Source organism: Arvicanthis niloticus, chromosome 23 (genome assembly GCF_011762505.2).
Source record: "Arvicanthis niloticus isolate mArvNil1 chromosome 23, mArvNil1.pat.X, whole genome shotgun sequence".
Lineage (NCBI taxonomy): Eukaryota > Metazoa > Chordata > Mammalia > Rodentia > Muridae > Arvicanthis > Arvicanthis niloticus.
The window spans coordinates 25,941,602-25,957,336 of NC_133430.1; the positions used below are offsets into that span (position 1 = coordinate 25,941,602).

The 15,735-nt window shown below is 41.2% G+C and overlaps 1 protein-coding gene across 3 annotated transcripts in view; it reads left to right on the plus strand.

The window, feature by feature from the left end:
• Positions 1-4,994: 4,994 nt before the first annotated feature.
• The window catches only part of Cep128 (centrosomal protein 128), a 342,449-nt gene continuing 331,708 nt past the window's right edge, over positions 4,995-15,735 (plus strand). For all 3 annotated transcript variants that reach the window (XM_076921486.1, XM_076921487.1, XM_076921489.1), the window contains exons 1-2: positions 4,995-5,132; positions 7,167-7,307. The gene's annotated coding sequence lies outside the window, so the exon portion shown is untranslated. The remainder of the gene's footprint in view (positions 5,133-7,166; positions 7,308-15,735) is intronic.

Below are 15,735 nucleotides of genomic sequence, written 5' to 3' on the forward strand. Positions count from 1 at the left end.
CTGACTTTACTGGGAACAGAAGTGGCGTGCTGAAATATATAATTTTAAACCAAGATTCAGACAGAATAGAATTGGTTTATTAGAGACGCTAATGTGCGTAAAATCTTTCACACCTAACAGTTTCAACTCAGCAAATTGGAACAAGCCTTCAGCATAACATGTCCTGATAGCTTGTTCAGTAAGTGACTCTGATAATCACTAAACCAATTTTCATTCTTTAATATAAAATTTGAAGCAGGAAAAAGAAGCACATGAGATGATGAATCAGTTTAAAAATGCATTAAGAGAAAAGTGTATCCATTAAACAGGCACCAAAAATTAAGTGTAACAAACAGATGAGAATATGTATAGAATACAATGTTTTCCTTTACCCTAGAACCATTAACACTGCCCACAGTTCAGAAGGTGGCGTTTTGCATTTCTTTTGTGTTTTATCCTTTGCAAAAGTTGTAGCAGAGGCTGCATTGATTGACTACAATAATAACCCTTTATAATGGTTTTGCATATTATTAGCTCCTCATTTTGACCCAAATGCATTTGTATTACAATATTATAAAACTGTCATGATGTGATAACTACCTAAAATTATAAATGTATGAGGGAAAAGAATATTATGGGATGAGCTATGCTCCAAGCTACGAATGACTAAAGAGTTGTGGTTTTATGGGTGGGCAACCTCACTATGGCAGTGTCATGTCCTTCACTTTGATTCTTCTTAGACTTGTAGCTTGCTTGGAAACTTAAGACATATTGTCAACCCTACTTAAGATTGTTTCTTGATGGGAAGAAAGTGGGTTCATCAATCTTCCATCCAGTCCCAACCAAATCAGAATGTTGAACATTTTACTTTCATTTCTTATGGCATAGTTGGTATGTGAGTACCAACTTACCACAGTTGTTAAATTGTAATGGAGCTTGGCCATCGGTGGTGGCCAAACATAACCCAGTAAAGTCTACTGCTGTAGGTAGTCATCACTCATGTGGGAATTCTGGGAAAACTATAGGTTGTTTGGAAGGGACATTTGGTGCCTATGTGGAGGCTAGATACATTCTGGACTTAGATTTCCTCCTGTGTCTTCAGGTCTGTTCTTTTATACTCAGCCCTAATTCTCCCCCCAGGACTTTCTTGTTCTCTGTGTCTTACCTTCTCAGTCATAGTTTTATTTCCTTATTTATTTTTTGAGGACTGCTTTTGGATCACAGCACTTTATTCCACACCACCCAGATATCATGACTTCTTTGTGGAAAGCCTAGCTTCATGAGACATGTGAGATCCGCAGGGCCCTGCATGCAGAACAGCCTCGCACGTTACTTAATGCTTTGTGCTTTCTGTGCTCATATTATTAGTAATTTAAAAATCTTTAAATTTATTATTATTATTATTAATGTGAATGCATGATATGTAAGTATGTGAGGGGGATGTGTGTGTGTGTGTGTGTGTATGTGTGTGTGTGCGCGCGTAAAGGTGCATGCCATGACACTTACGTGAATGTCAAAGAACAACTTTGTGAGGTTAGTTCCCACTATTCACCTTTCCATGGATTCAGGGACTGGTTGCCAGGCTAGCCCATCAAACACTTTTACCCACCAACCATCTGATTCACATCTCAGCGAGTCTTGAACAAGGGCCTCACATTTTAATTTTTCTCTGGGTTTTACAAATCCTACAGCCAGTCCTGTTTGAGACTCTCTTCCTCTCAAGGTGGTTCTCAACCTTCCTAATGCTGTAACCCTTTAATCCCTTCATATTCTGAAGCATTATTTCATTGATACTTCATAACTGTAATTTGCTACTGTTATGAATCATAATGCAAATATCTGATATGCAAGATATCTGACATGTGACCCTTATAGGGATTGCAATCCAGAGGCTGAGAACCACTGCTCTAGAGTCTCATGGAACACTGGTCTGTGCAAGCAACGCCTGTAGGACTAACCAGGGGTTGGAGGTCAGGAACCTGGAAGCTGTCAGGAAGCAGAGATCTATTGTCTTGCGGTTATTTCCTCTTTACTTTTGCTTCTATTCCCATATGTTTTCATAATGACGTTTTAGCTTCTTGTTGAATGTAGATGAAGATGCCCCGTTCCTGGTGATTATTCCAGATTTTACCTGACCATCAAAACAATCAGCAAATAAGATAGGAATTTGAATTTCATTTTAAAATTCTCAGTGCATAAGGACCACTGTTTTGAGCATCTACTCCTTGCCAGCATGTCAGAGGAAGGGGATATCTGTAATATACACAAGACTTCTGGGGACCCATGATGTGGATGTGATTGTTTGTACATTTAACCTGTGTCACAGATGTAATGTAGACAAGACATATGGAGATATCTTCCACATCCACCTCTCTGTTGGTATTGTGCAGTGGGGAAACACTAATGAACCTACGGCTTCATGGGTCAGGGAACTGATAACCTCCTGAACTGCTTCTTGCTCTCACAAAATTCACTTGCTTTTGATACTGCCTGTGTGACTGAATTTGGAGACAGGTTCATTAAAGAGGTAAAATTAAATAAGTTCATAAACTCCGGTCTCTAATCCAGTAGAATTTTTTTTTTTTAACAGATAGATACCAGCTCTGTGCTCACAAAAGGACAACGGCATTTGAAGCCACACAGAAGATAAACAGGGCGCTCCAGTTGACTGGCACTTCGATCTGAGATGTTCAGCCCTCAAGTATATGAAATATTTCTCTCTCTCTTTCTCATTTCTTCACGTTAATTTCCATTGTTCAAGCCACCTATTATTCTTTGGTGTTTTGTTATGGCAGGCTTAGCAAGCTAACTCATCATGCCTGCTTCTGCTCCACGATTTACAAAAGAGGAATACGTCAAATAATGCTCATAGATCTGCCCAAGTCTAGATTCATGCGACTGAGCTCGAATGGACCGGTGGTGTGTGTGGCATGAATAACATGTACCAGCTGTAGCAGTGAAAAGGAATTCATATTCTTTGGGAGCCACAACACAATTTTTGAATTAAAAACTTATCTTGTTAAGAAGTAAAAGAGACCCATTCTGTGATCTGACTTTACTACATTTCATCTCCCTACCATGTCACATCTGTTAATGAAGGCAGTTGATGTTCAGTACTAATTTAATCATGCATACACAAATTTCTAATCATAATTAACTCAAATCTTCTTTCTTGTTCTGTGGTCCCAGCTGTGGTGTCTTCAGAGGTTTTATTTATTTATTTATTTATTTATTTATTTATTTATTTTTTAATTTTCTTGACCAATATCACTTTAAAACAGAGTCAATAGAATTGAATACACACTTATCAATACAGCTAGACAACAATATTATTAACAATTTTTACTAATGTAATGCATTAATGTAAAACCAAAGTTATTCTAGCATTTTGATAGTATGTTTTTGGCAGTTGATCAGATATAATTTCCTTAGGAAGGTTCTCTCTTATGTTTCTACAGAGATCCTGAGGCAGTGGTCTCCCCTCCAGCATTGTAATGAATTGCTTATGAGTCATCTTTCATTGGCTCTGAGCAACTGAAGCAAAGCAGTGGTTCTTTTAAATCTCCTCATTATCCCTGTGTCTTCTGTCTAGAAAGACAGGACTCTAAGATGATACAATATTTACATTTGCTAAACGGAATAAAATTATTTTGTGAAACTTAGCTATTAAGGAACAGAGCAGAGCCATTATGCCTCTGCAGGCATCGCTGGTATGTCTCTTCTGAATTATGTTTCTGTCTGTGTCAGTTACAGTGTATTCGAGAGGTGCAACTGTGGATGCCATTACTTAGGTAAGTCTTTAGAAAATTTTATGTTTAAATTGGATAGGAAGGGGGAACAGGGTGGAGACTTTCGGGGAGGGAGATACTTTAAAAGGTTAGGTCTATTTGTTTCAATCCCTAAATGGGAAGATCAAGTGGGTAGTCCATGACGCCAGCGTAGAACGCCCAAAATAAAAAACCTGTATCATAGAATGATCAGTGGTTCTCAACCTGTGGGTCACACCATCGGAAAACATATATTTCCAATGGTCTTAGGAACCCCCAACTATAAATTTATTTTCACTGCTGCGTCATAACTAATTTTGCTATGGAGTGGTTTCTCAATTCCTAAGACCATCAGAAATACGTGTTTTCCGAAGGTCGCGACTCACAGGTTGAGAACCACTGATAGCTGTTTTTTAGGGTTCAGAAAAACCTTCATAGATCAGGTAAAATTTGATTCTAGTTTTGGGGAGGGTCAAGTCATGTCCCTCCCACCCCCTTTTTTTTTCTTCTTTCTTTTTGACAGAGTAGAAGGAAAAGAAAATACTGTCCCAGGTGCCTAATCATTTTTCACTTCTTGGTTTTTCCAAAGTTCCCCTTCCTTAAGGTTTTAATTGTCTCATTGTAGCTGAAACTGACTTTTTCCCTCTGAGCAGAAAGCACGTCTTTCATTTACTTAGCGAGGACATAACACGGTAGTAATGAACATACTACCTCATATTGCATTTGTAGTTTTCCACTGAGGAGAGGCGAGATCTTAGTCACTCCAGGCAGAAAGTGTTTCACTTGATAAACTTCTTTACTCCCCTCCAAGTCCTAAGCCTTTAGAATAAGACGTTAAAGCGATTTTTAAATTCTTACTGTTGCCTATTATTTATCCTTTGATGTTTCCTAATGAGTAAAATTACACTCAGTGTCACGGGGCATTTGAATTAACTTTTTACCAGGAGTTTGAGGCTTCACAGGCTACTGGCCCTTTAAAAAAAAAAACCAAATTTAGAGCGGGGCAAGAAGGCAGAGCTCTAGGTCTGTAAAGACCGCTTATCCAGTTTCTTCCGGGAAAGGCAAGTAGAGGCCCTGCTCAGAGCATGCTGGGACTTGCAGTTTATCTCCTGTCATTTCCTGTTATTTCTTATCACATCTCCCTGCTCTGGACCGTGGGATGGACTACAGCTCCCAGAGGGCCAAGCGGTGGCGGCGCGTCCTGTGCTCTAGCCGCGCCTGGGCGGCTAGTTCAAGTTGCCATAGCTGCGAGTCCCGGGTGAGCGGAGTCGGTTGCGAGGCAGCGTTGGGTCAGTTGCACCTTCGGGGTCGCTGGTAGCCGCGGGAGCCGGGTGGGGCCTCGGCGATGATCCGGCGTTAAGAACTTGGAGTCACCTTGGGTCTAAGGTACCTGCCCCTATCTGTTCTCTTGCCCTTTCTCTCATTACCCCCTGCAGAAACATTTGCGTCCCACTTCCCCTTGTCCTAGGGTGGAGACACAAGAGCTGCAGGGGTATGTGGGGCGGACGGGTATGTGGGTGCAGTGTTTGGTGACGTGGGGGCCATGACGTGTTTGCATCCCTCAGCAGGTCGTCCACGGTCAGGTCGTGGCCACCTCACTCTGAATGTGCCTTGTCCTGGCTTTGGAGCAGTTTGCCCGAGGCTCCCTCCTAGATGCTTCTGGCTGTCTGACATTAGTCTGACTGCCCGGGGGTATAATTGGTGCTTATCTCTGTCCTCTAGTCACTTGATTTCCCTTTGCTAAGTTAGGAGATGCCCGGGTGCTTAGCAGCCCCCTTTTGGAATTAATTAGTAGAAATACCAAACTTTGAATGCCAGCCGCATTCTGTATTGGCTTAATGGACTGGGTCTGTTAGGTAAAGCTAGATGTTGTGGCGTCCTTGTCAGGATTATGCAGAGCATTTGGCACAGTGCCTAGCACATAGCAAATTCTCAGTTCTTCTTCCTAAAACTGATTGCATCCAACAGAAACAGCATACGAACCGTACAGGTGGTTTTTAAATTTTATAGTACCTGTATTAAAAGTAAAAGGAAACTTCTGAGATTAATCTTAATTTATTTGACACAGTACATTAAATATACTCTAGTGTATTTTGCTTCATATAAATATCCATGTAGTCAATACCAAACTTGTTTGTGCACACACACAGTTTATTTATTTATTTATTTATGAGATAGGGTTCCATTGTGTGCCACTGGTTGGCCTGGAACTCACAGTGTAGCCCAGACAGGTCTAGACATTGCAGAGATCCACCTGCCTCTACAGTAAAGGCTTCTGGCACTGCCAGGGCTGTTGTTTATGTTTTTTTTTGAAAATGGTACAGGATGTTCAGAATCTGGCATGTATTAATGTTTTATATTCATAGTGTGTATCAATTTGAACTGGTCAGGTATCTAGAGTCATAGCCAAATAACTACTGCACTGGACAGGCAAGAGAGATGAGCTTTGACAGCTGCAACTTGGTATAGAGCAGTGGTTCTCAACCTGTGAGTCGCGACCCCACTGGGGATCAAATGACCCTTTCACAGGGGTCACCTTAGACCATTGGAAAACACAGATATTGGAATTTGTGGCTGTAGGAAACTTACAGGTTTGAAGTAGCAACACAGATAATTTTATGGTTGGAGGATCAACCCATGACGTGAGGAACTGCATTGAAGGGTTGTGACATTAGGAAGATTGAGAACCACTGGTCTAGAGAAATTTCATTATGCCGAGGACTCATCGTGTGATGAAGCTTGCTGCTTTCCTAGAAAAGTGTGTAGTAAACCTTTGCTTAACTGGCCACTCTGAACATCTCCCAGTCTCCTATCGCTTTTCTTTTCCCAGAATACCCTTCTTCGAATGGCATATTGAAATTCACGGATAGCGGCTTTCTTAGATGATTTTTTAAAGGATCCTTACAGTTTTAGAAGTAGTCAGAAAGTGTTGAGAACATTTCTACCCATTGCACTTTCCTACAACCAAATACGTAGTGCATTTTTTTGTTTGTTTGTTTATCTGTCTGACTTAGCACCACGAGAACTGATCAACCTTATATAATACAGCTTTAAAGGCTACTATTATATAGTAGAGGCTGGCCTAAACTTACAAATGAGCAAGCAAATTCAGAAAAGCATGTTAATGTTATTACTTAGGTTAGGCTCCCACCTGACAGATATACTCAGAGTAAGTACTTTTGCCTAGACTTGGGGTACAACTCATGCCCTAGCATGACCGAGCAAGTCCAGTGATGTTGAGTTCTGGGCAGAAGATGCCACCTACTAGGGATTTGCAGGTTGGGCATCTGGGTACCACATGGGCTTCTGGATGCCATAGGAGTGTGTTTTCACTCCCCCTGGTATTCTCTAATCTATGCACAGGGAAGATGAAGTCATTTTCATTTCATTCTGTCTGCCACCTGTCTTGTTGGTTTGTAGGTGTTTTGGGGGAAGTATAAAGGCAACCAGAAAGATCATATACTCAACTAGACCTCTTGCCCTGAACCTCATGAAGAAATGATAGGAGGCAGGCACATTGAGCTCAAAGGACGGCAACGCAGAGTTCTGGGAGTGCACTTTGTGAGTATGCTTTCTCTTCTGAGTGTAGCATCTGAGGAAATCCTTTACATTTATTGAATATTCAAAGTGGAAAAGGCCATGCCAACAGTAGGAATTGGGCTGGGGGCAGGAAGCTCCCTTCTGATAGTGGTATAAAATTAAAACAGGGTAGCTGTAGATGACACATTAAAAAAAAAAATCAGATGAACAAATAAGCGGACATACGCCTTCACCTTTACCAAGAACAACAGACTAGCTGCTTTTATTAAACAAATGTTTGGGGAACCTGCTCTCTCCCAGAGCGGGCTTGAGGCCCCTTTCCCAGGCAATACATTCAGTTCTTTTTCACGCTTATCCACACTTGTCAGATATGTGTTCGAGGTGCAGATAGACTCCTTGCTTAGAAATTCCTCAGCCAAAAGAGAGATCTTTATTTCAACTCCAGATTCCCAGCCCTGACCTACGCACAGGGCCTCATGGCTATTTATAATTCTTCTCTAGTGGATTTGACTTGCACTCAACATTTCTGGATTGATCTTTTTAGTGTTTAAAGGATCCTACTCTTTCTTTTCTTTTCTTTTTAAAACACAATGAATGGTCTATTGAGGTAAATAGTTATAATTTGCGATTTCCATAAATTGATCATGTTCATCACAAATTGTCATTGGTTATCAAAGATTTAGTGTTAAAGCTTAATTTTTGTCATAGATTCAAAATTCTGGACTTTGAAAAGGGATGCCTTCTGTTGTATTTTGATGGTGAAAGGTGCTGACATACAGACTTTCTGGGGCCTAGCACTGAATTTTTACCCAATACTTCTGATGTGGAAAATTCTTAGAATTAAAGAATTTTAGAGTTAGAAAGATGTAAGTCTAGTAGGTTAATGCACTCTGGGAGCTCTCACCTACACAAATTGACACATTTGGAACACATATAAAATGCTTTAGAATAGATTCACTATTATAATAATGTTAATAATTTAATAATATTAGGGGGCCTCAGACTGGTTTGAATATAGTCATACTCTTTATAGGCTGTTTTTCTATGTTAATATATATATATATATATATATATATATATATATATATTTTTTTTTTTTTTTTTTTGGTTTTTCGAGACAGGGTTTCTTTGTGTAGCCCTGGCTATCCTGGAACTCAGAAATCCACCTGCCTCTGCCTCCCAAGTGCTGGTTACTATATATTCTTAAATGGTCCCACAAAAGCAGAGACAAGGTTTGCAATACAGCCCAGACTGACCTGGAGCTCAGGATCCCTGCCTCAGCCTCTCCAGGGCTAGGATTTAAAGTGTGTTTCACTTACCTGGGCCTGTTTTAACCGTTACCTTTGTGACTTAGTGATTAGATTTATTTAATGTATTCCTCATCAGGGGATTTAATTGTTTTTTATAATTCTTAAGTAAAATTCTTCTATATATATCTTATATATAAGTTGTGTACACACACACACACACACACACACACACACACACACACACTTTTGTTTTCTTGAGACACTGATCATAGAAGCAGAATTTCTGAGTCAAAGTATGTGTATTTACTTGTTCTGCCGAGTTATTCTCCAAAAAAGTTGCCCTTATATGTATTGATAGTCTACTTTTATTTATTTACTATTGTGTGTAAGTGCAGGGGTGTGGGCTACATGTGTGTAGATGGCAGAGGACAACTTTTGACAGTTGGTCCTCTCCTTCCATTGTGGGCTCGCAGGACTGAACTCAAGACAAGTGCTTTTATCTGTCAAGCCACCCTGCTAGCCTTTGTAACTAATACTCGTACACCACCGAATTCCCTGTCAACCTTGAGGGTGAGATCTCTGCTCATGTGTCCCAAACAGAAAAACAAGGACACAATTTTATTGTTTTAATTTGCAGTTCTTCAGAGAGATGAAGTATATTTATGCATTTGGCAGGGGCATTTGTATTCTGTGAATTGCCTGCTTATAGGCCCTTTGTGACTTTTCCTACTGGAGTGTTACTATTTTTGTGTTCTTTTTTAAAGAGCTAATTATTCCCCCCTGGTTCCACTGTAATGCAGATATTCTGAGTTTTTTCCTTTGCTTCTGGTGTCTTGTTATGATATTTAGAAATGACCTTAAGAGACGTAGCAAGCCTTTATCAGCTACTCATCTTCCTATGGTTAATATAATAATCCTTAACATAAATCTGTATACTGTATACTGAATGACTGGAGGATTGCAGAGGGCAGCGTTTGTGGTTATGTGAATCTATTTAACAGATGGACATTTAGAATCTGCTGTGTGCACAGGGTTTGTCATGAAACAGGTGCCCCTGAGTGGATGAATGAGTGCTTGTGAGTGAGCAAGTTCACACATGAATGAGTGTGTAAATTGAAAGCTGGGCTGGAGCTAGACTCTTTTCAATGAGGAACAGTGTTGTGGAAGAAGTGGGCTATGATTGTGATTTTAAAGATGGATAGTCCGTTTTACAGATTGAGGTAAAAGGAAAAGCTTCATGGTGGGCAGGTGAAGACTTTCAAATGCCAAAAATGGACTTGTTCTTAAGCAATAATTGGTATGCTGAAACTCACCAGATGACGAGCTCAGATGAAGAAGAGATGATGCAATTTGGGGTTTAGAGCTTGCTAGTACAGGCAGTTGTCCTAAGTGTATTTGTCCTATGTAACCAAGTAGAATGCAAGGGACCGTTAAATGATTTTACAAATAACTGAGGAAACTCTAGTTTGGCCCAGTTACTAGTCAGTTTTATTATATGCTACATAAATTTGAAATGCTGCCTTGTTTACCACATAATACACATTAGTATTAATAGTATTCATAGTAATAGCACATGGCTCAATCAATATTGATTTAAGACTGCAAATAATTAATTTAGATGCTTCGTTAATGAAATTTCTTCATTTAATAATTGTTTAACTAGTACTTGCTATTTGTAAAGCTCTGTACTTTGAACTTTGTTTCTAGATTAATTAAGACAAGATAATTTAAAAAAATCTAGTTGTAAATTAATTTGATAATGGTCCAGCACATGGCAGATACTGTGCTGACTACCGGGCTTCAACCGTGTCTGCTCCGTTTTGTGTTTCTTTAAGGGCATATTTGAAACTGAGTGGTTTATAAAAGAAATAGGCTTGTGTAGTTCACAATCCTGGTTGTCACAGAGTCCTACCAGCATAGTCCTGTGGTGTGTTACACATCCCTGAACCATTAATGTGTTACATCATGGTAGGCGAGAATGCATGAGTAGGTCAGGGAAGGTCATGTCATGAGAGAGGGAGCCGGAGAGCCACTGACAAAGCCAGGCTGGCTTTATAAGAATCTACTTTTCAGATGTGTAGTCCGGTTGCCCAAGACCTAACCTATTCCTGAGAGCTGGAGATTTGCCCCTCTTTGAGGGTGCCCTTAGTGTCCTTTCCCTAATTCATAGCATTGGTTCTCAACCTTTGTGTCACGACCCCTTTGTGGGGTTCACATATCCAATTCATAGCAGTAGTAAAATTACAGTTATGCAGTAGCAATGGAATAACAGTATGGTTGGGCTCACCACAACATGAGCAACTGTATTAAAGGGTCTCAGCATTAGGAAGGTTGAGAACCACTGATGTAGAGGTTTCACTGCTTCTAGATTGCCAATCTTAGAGAGCAAGCTTCCAGCAGGTAAACTTGTGGGGATAAGGCACGGATAACTATAGCAAACCATGAATCATTCTTTGTTGAGACGTCTAGGGTTCACAGATGGATAGGAAATGGCCAGCCAGAACTGCTTAGACTGGGTTGATGCAGTATCCACCATGGAAGTACAGCAGAGTGCACTGGGCCCAGACTTGGGCTTGGGCAGAGAAGGGAGGCTTTCTAACGGGCCTTCTGATCTGAATCTTGACTAGGAAGTAGGAGACAAGGATGGATGGTTAGGAATGTGGCCCTTGAGAAAGGTTCAAAGAGTGAAAAGAGTTTTACGAGGTAGTAAGACTGACACAGGCCCAATGGTGAGTGGAGTGTGATGTAGTTGGAAAAGAGTTGGTGGTACAGACAGTCACGACTTTATGGGAATGTTCAATACCTGTCTTACTTGAGATAAGCAGCGCTGAGATTTCGGAGCTGTGAGAAGGAAAGATTACCTCTGCCTGAAGATGGAAGATTCACGAGGCTGGATTGTGCTCTGCCTGAAGCGATAAGCAGATTGAGATAAGTAGGAGGAGTGGACAGGAGAAGGCTTCACGGCATTAGTGAGGGCCGTGAGAAGGGTGGCTAGCTGGGTCTCGAATTCCTGTTTCACAGACCCCAACCCAGTCATGGGAAGTTTGAGATTTAGATTCCAGTTATGTTTTTGTATTTTTTTAAAAACAAAGTAATTGTGGTTGGTACTTTACTCAAACCACCATCTTTCTTTGCAGCATAAGAAGGTTGTAATTATACATACCATCTTTACAGGATTGCCATAGAAATCATGAGACAGTGCTAATGAAATCCTCTCAAAGTTCTAAAGCAGGGTGTAAATGAAAGGTAAACGGCACTAGGAGGTGGTTTTCTTTCTTACAGTTGTTTCCTTCACTAGGAAATCAGGTAGTTACTTTCTTTTTGAAATTAGGAAGAAGAAAAGTATGCTTTGTGATGCAGAAAAATAGCTTATTTTATTTTTGTATTTATTTTTTTTTATAAAACCCTGAATTATTGTATTTTTGTAATTGCTTCTCCCATTTTAAAACATGATAGGTTGTCATGGGCTACACTACCTCCCTAAGTGTGTACATGTGTGTGTGTATGCACATGTGCATGCTTGTGTGTGCATGCGTGTCTGTGTGTGCATGCCTGTCTGTGTGTACATGCGTGTCTGTGTGTGCATGTATGTCTGTGTGTGCATGTATGTCTGTGTGTGCATGTGTGTCTGTGTGTGTATGTCTGTGTGTGCATGTGTGTCTGTGTGTGCATGCCTGTCTGTACATGCGTGTCTGTGTATGCATGCGTGTCTGTGTGTACATGCGTGTCTGTATGTGTGTGTGTGTGTGCTTGTGTGTGTGTGTGCATGTGTGTGTGTGTGTGTGTGTGTGTGCTTGTGTGTCTGTGTGTGCATGTGTGTCTGTGTGTGCATGCCTGTCTGTGTGTGCATGCCTGTCTGTGTGTGCGTGTGTGTGCTTGTGTGTCTGTGTGTGCTTGTGTGTCTGTGTGTGCATGTGTGTCTGTGTGTGCTTGTGTGTCTGTGTGTGCATGTGTGTCTGTGTGTGCCTGTGTGTCTGTGTGTGCTTGTGTGTCTGTGTGTGCCTGTATTCCGACCTGAATGTATCCTTTTTCCTTCCATCATTGGCAGGAGCGTCACATATATCTACAATCTGAGTCCATCCTGTTCTCTAAGGGAAATTGGATTGGGAGGAAAGTTCGGCCAGTAACTCTTTTCAGAACCAAAGCAAGTCACTTGCTATGTTAGTAAACTACTGTTTCATGACTGTTAGCCTTATCTGGTTAACAAACAAAACCTTGGAGACCTACAACAAGAAATGTTCAGTCCTCCGCAGTAGTTGAGCCAAGCTGCCTACTTAGCATGGCTAGACTTGCTCTTTTGTCTTGAGGGCAGCTGGCTGATCTGCTGCTCTAGGCTGGAAGACCCAGGACACTTCTGTGTCCTGTGTCAGGAAACTAGGGTGGAAAAGATAGGAGAGGCGAGAGAGCCAGGCTCAGGGCGCAGTCCCATCTCGCTCTAGGCTGCTACAGTAAAATCCTGCAAGCCAGGTAGCTGAGCTCATAGTTAACAGGAGAAAAAGAAATTTATAGAGGTGAAGATTTGGGTGAAATTCAATGTATTAACACCCCAATTTAGTTTCTTCATGTTAGTGCAAAGCTTTTCTATGTAGCTTGCTTGAAGTTAAGTAGCAAATATTTCTTCCCAGTTTTAAAGTCTGCAGGCATGGATAATTTAGATGTTTGCCAGAGTGTCAGTCTTACTGTTGTGTCCACCATGGAGATGGAACCATTTCTACCGTGCCTTCCTTCTGGGCTCTGTGGGCGACTATCTCCCAGGTGTCTCTGCTGATTAATTCTTTACAATCAGGTGCATACACTTTGTTTTATTTTAATCCTTAGTAGGATTGCAGATTCACCTAAGTGGAGTCAGTTTAAAGACATAGTGTGTGAGGCAGCTACAGGGGAGACTGGAGTGAACAGGCAGGTGCGAGTCTGCTTAGGGTGTGCCGTGTACACCCAGGCTCCTGTGGAAAATCAGTCTGTCGCACTGACAGAGTCTTTGATTTTTTTTTTTCCCCCCAAAACTAGAAATTGGCCTTTTCAGGTGAAGTTTCTTGTTTTCAGTTTCACGTTTTGGAATAATCCCGTTAATTTCAAATAGACAGTAAGTGCCCTTAACTATTAACTGGTTTCTTCAGCCTTAATATTTGAATTCTTAAAAAAAAATCCATCTGTGGATATAAAGCCACAGCATGTAAATCAGATAACAGCAGGGCTGCGCTGGTGCGAGGATGGGAGCTGTGTGGGTTCGAACTCTGACTTTCTTTGAGATAGTTTTTTTTACTGCACCCCATTTCCTCTGTCAGCTCTGTCAGGTTCCTTTTCATCCTTTTTGTTGACTGCCAGACTCTGATCTGACCCCTGGGTTTTTGTCTCGATGCTTACCTCTCTTACATAACATTCTGCCAGTCTTTCTCACCAAGTGCTGTGACCTACTTACTTTCATCCCTAGGCAGTGCTGGGGATGGAGCTAGGTCTTTGTACCCACTAGGCAAGTGCTCTTACCGTGGAGCCACATCCCGTGCTTTCAGTGTTTGAGACAGTCTTGCTAAGTTGCTCAGACAGGCCTTGAACTTTTGAGCCTCCTGAGTGCTGTGATGACAAGTGTAGGCTGCCATCCTCGGGTTATCTTTGCCCTGTAGTAAAGATTCAATAAAGGATGAATGGCTGAGCGTGGTTTGAGTGTCTCTGGTTCCGAGGCTTCTGGAGTACCTTGCTGTCCAATATGTGTGGGACCGGCTGATGGACTGAGTGCTGACTTTGAGCTTGTGTAAATTTACTGGACGAGTTTGAGGTGAGAAGTTACAGAAGAACACTGATGTAAAGAGAAAAGGACAACTTACCGACAGCTGTTCGTACATGACAACCTTCACCAACTTGGTGACTTTTTCACCTGAAGGGTGAACTGCACCCTCGAGCTCTACGGCTGTTGAGACAGGGGGATGCATTCTGAAAATTGAATTCGGTTGATGATTACGTTTAAAACACATTTCCCTTCTCGATATCAGTGTCATTACCTTGAACATCTTTTTGAGGACAGTTGCCTTGGATAGGGACAGCTGAGGCACATGGAGGCTATAGAAGCAATCACCCACTTAACATGCACTAGTCAGTCTTTGTGAAATATCACCCTTGATGCTGGGTGCTTATCTTTTATGGAACAGCTTGCAAATCCTAATTGTTTTAAACTGACTCTGAGGAGAAGAGATTTGAGAATCAATAAATCATGGCTCTCATACATACAAATGTGCCTCATTACAATGAAGACAATCTGATGGCTCCTTAGGTCAAATAACAAAAGGGGTGGACTTGAGTTTCTAAAGGCTCACTCCAGTCCTCTTATTACAGGGGTTGAAAGCAGTTTTCTCTCGCTAGTCTCAGCATCTGAGGCTGCCTATGGCCATTTGTTTAGATTGGAAGAATGGATGAGGGTTCATTGCTCGCTCTGGTGGTTGTATGTCTTCTTTATAAGGTTCATTAAGGCAAAAGCAACAATATTTATGTATTTAAGTATGGATGCATTAGGAGCAGCTGAGTAAACTATTCTTGGGACTGCGCCATCTGCTTTTCAAACATAGCTTTCACTGTGACTTTATAGACCTTTACCCAAGGTCACCGGTCTTAGTCCTCTCTCGAGCCTTGGACATATTATGATCTGAAGAGCAAATGTATTTTCTTGTCAGTGAGTTTTGTTGCACAGGGAGGTGTTGGCGAGGTGCAGAAGAGTAACTTGTGTTCTTTCTGCAGCTGAAGGAAAAGCTTTTCTCACCCTCAGTCTCCTTAGGTTGTTCACATTTGGTGGTTCGTGGTTTTCTGCTACTCTGTATCTCAGTGACATTTATAATGATGAGAATGGATTTTTCATCCAGTTGAATTGCTCTTTCTTGGTATTTTTAAAACAATGATGAAAACTTTCCCTGGGTCAACATAGATGGTTTTCTACTTGTCTTAATGTTTGTTTGGTTGCTTGTTTCTTCCATTTTTATTTTTATTTTCAATGTTTTACTTATTCTTTTCTCATACAATACATCCCCACCACACTTTACCCTCTTTCCACTCCTTCTATTTCCCTTCTCACCTTCCCTCTTTCCAGATCCACTCTTCTTCCGCTTCACTTCAGAAAAGAACAGGCCTCCCAGGGATATCCACCAAACATGGGAACACAGCATAATAAGTAAGACGAAGCACAGATCCTGGTATCAAGGCTAGACAAGGCAGCC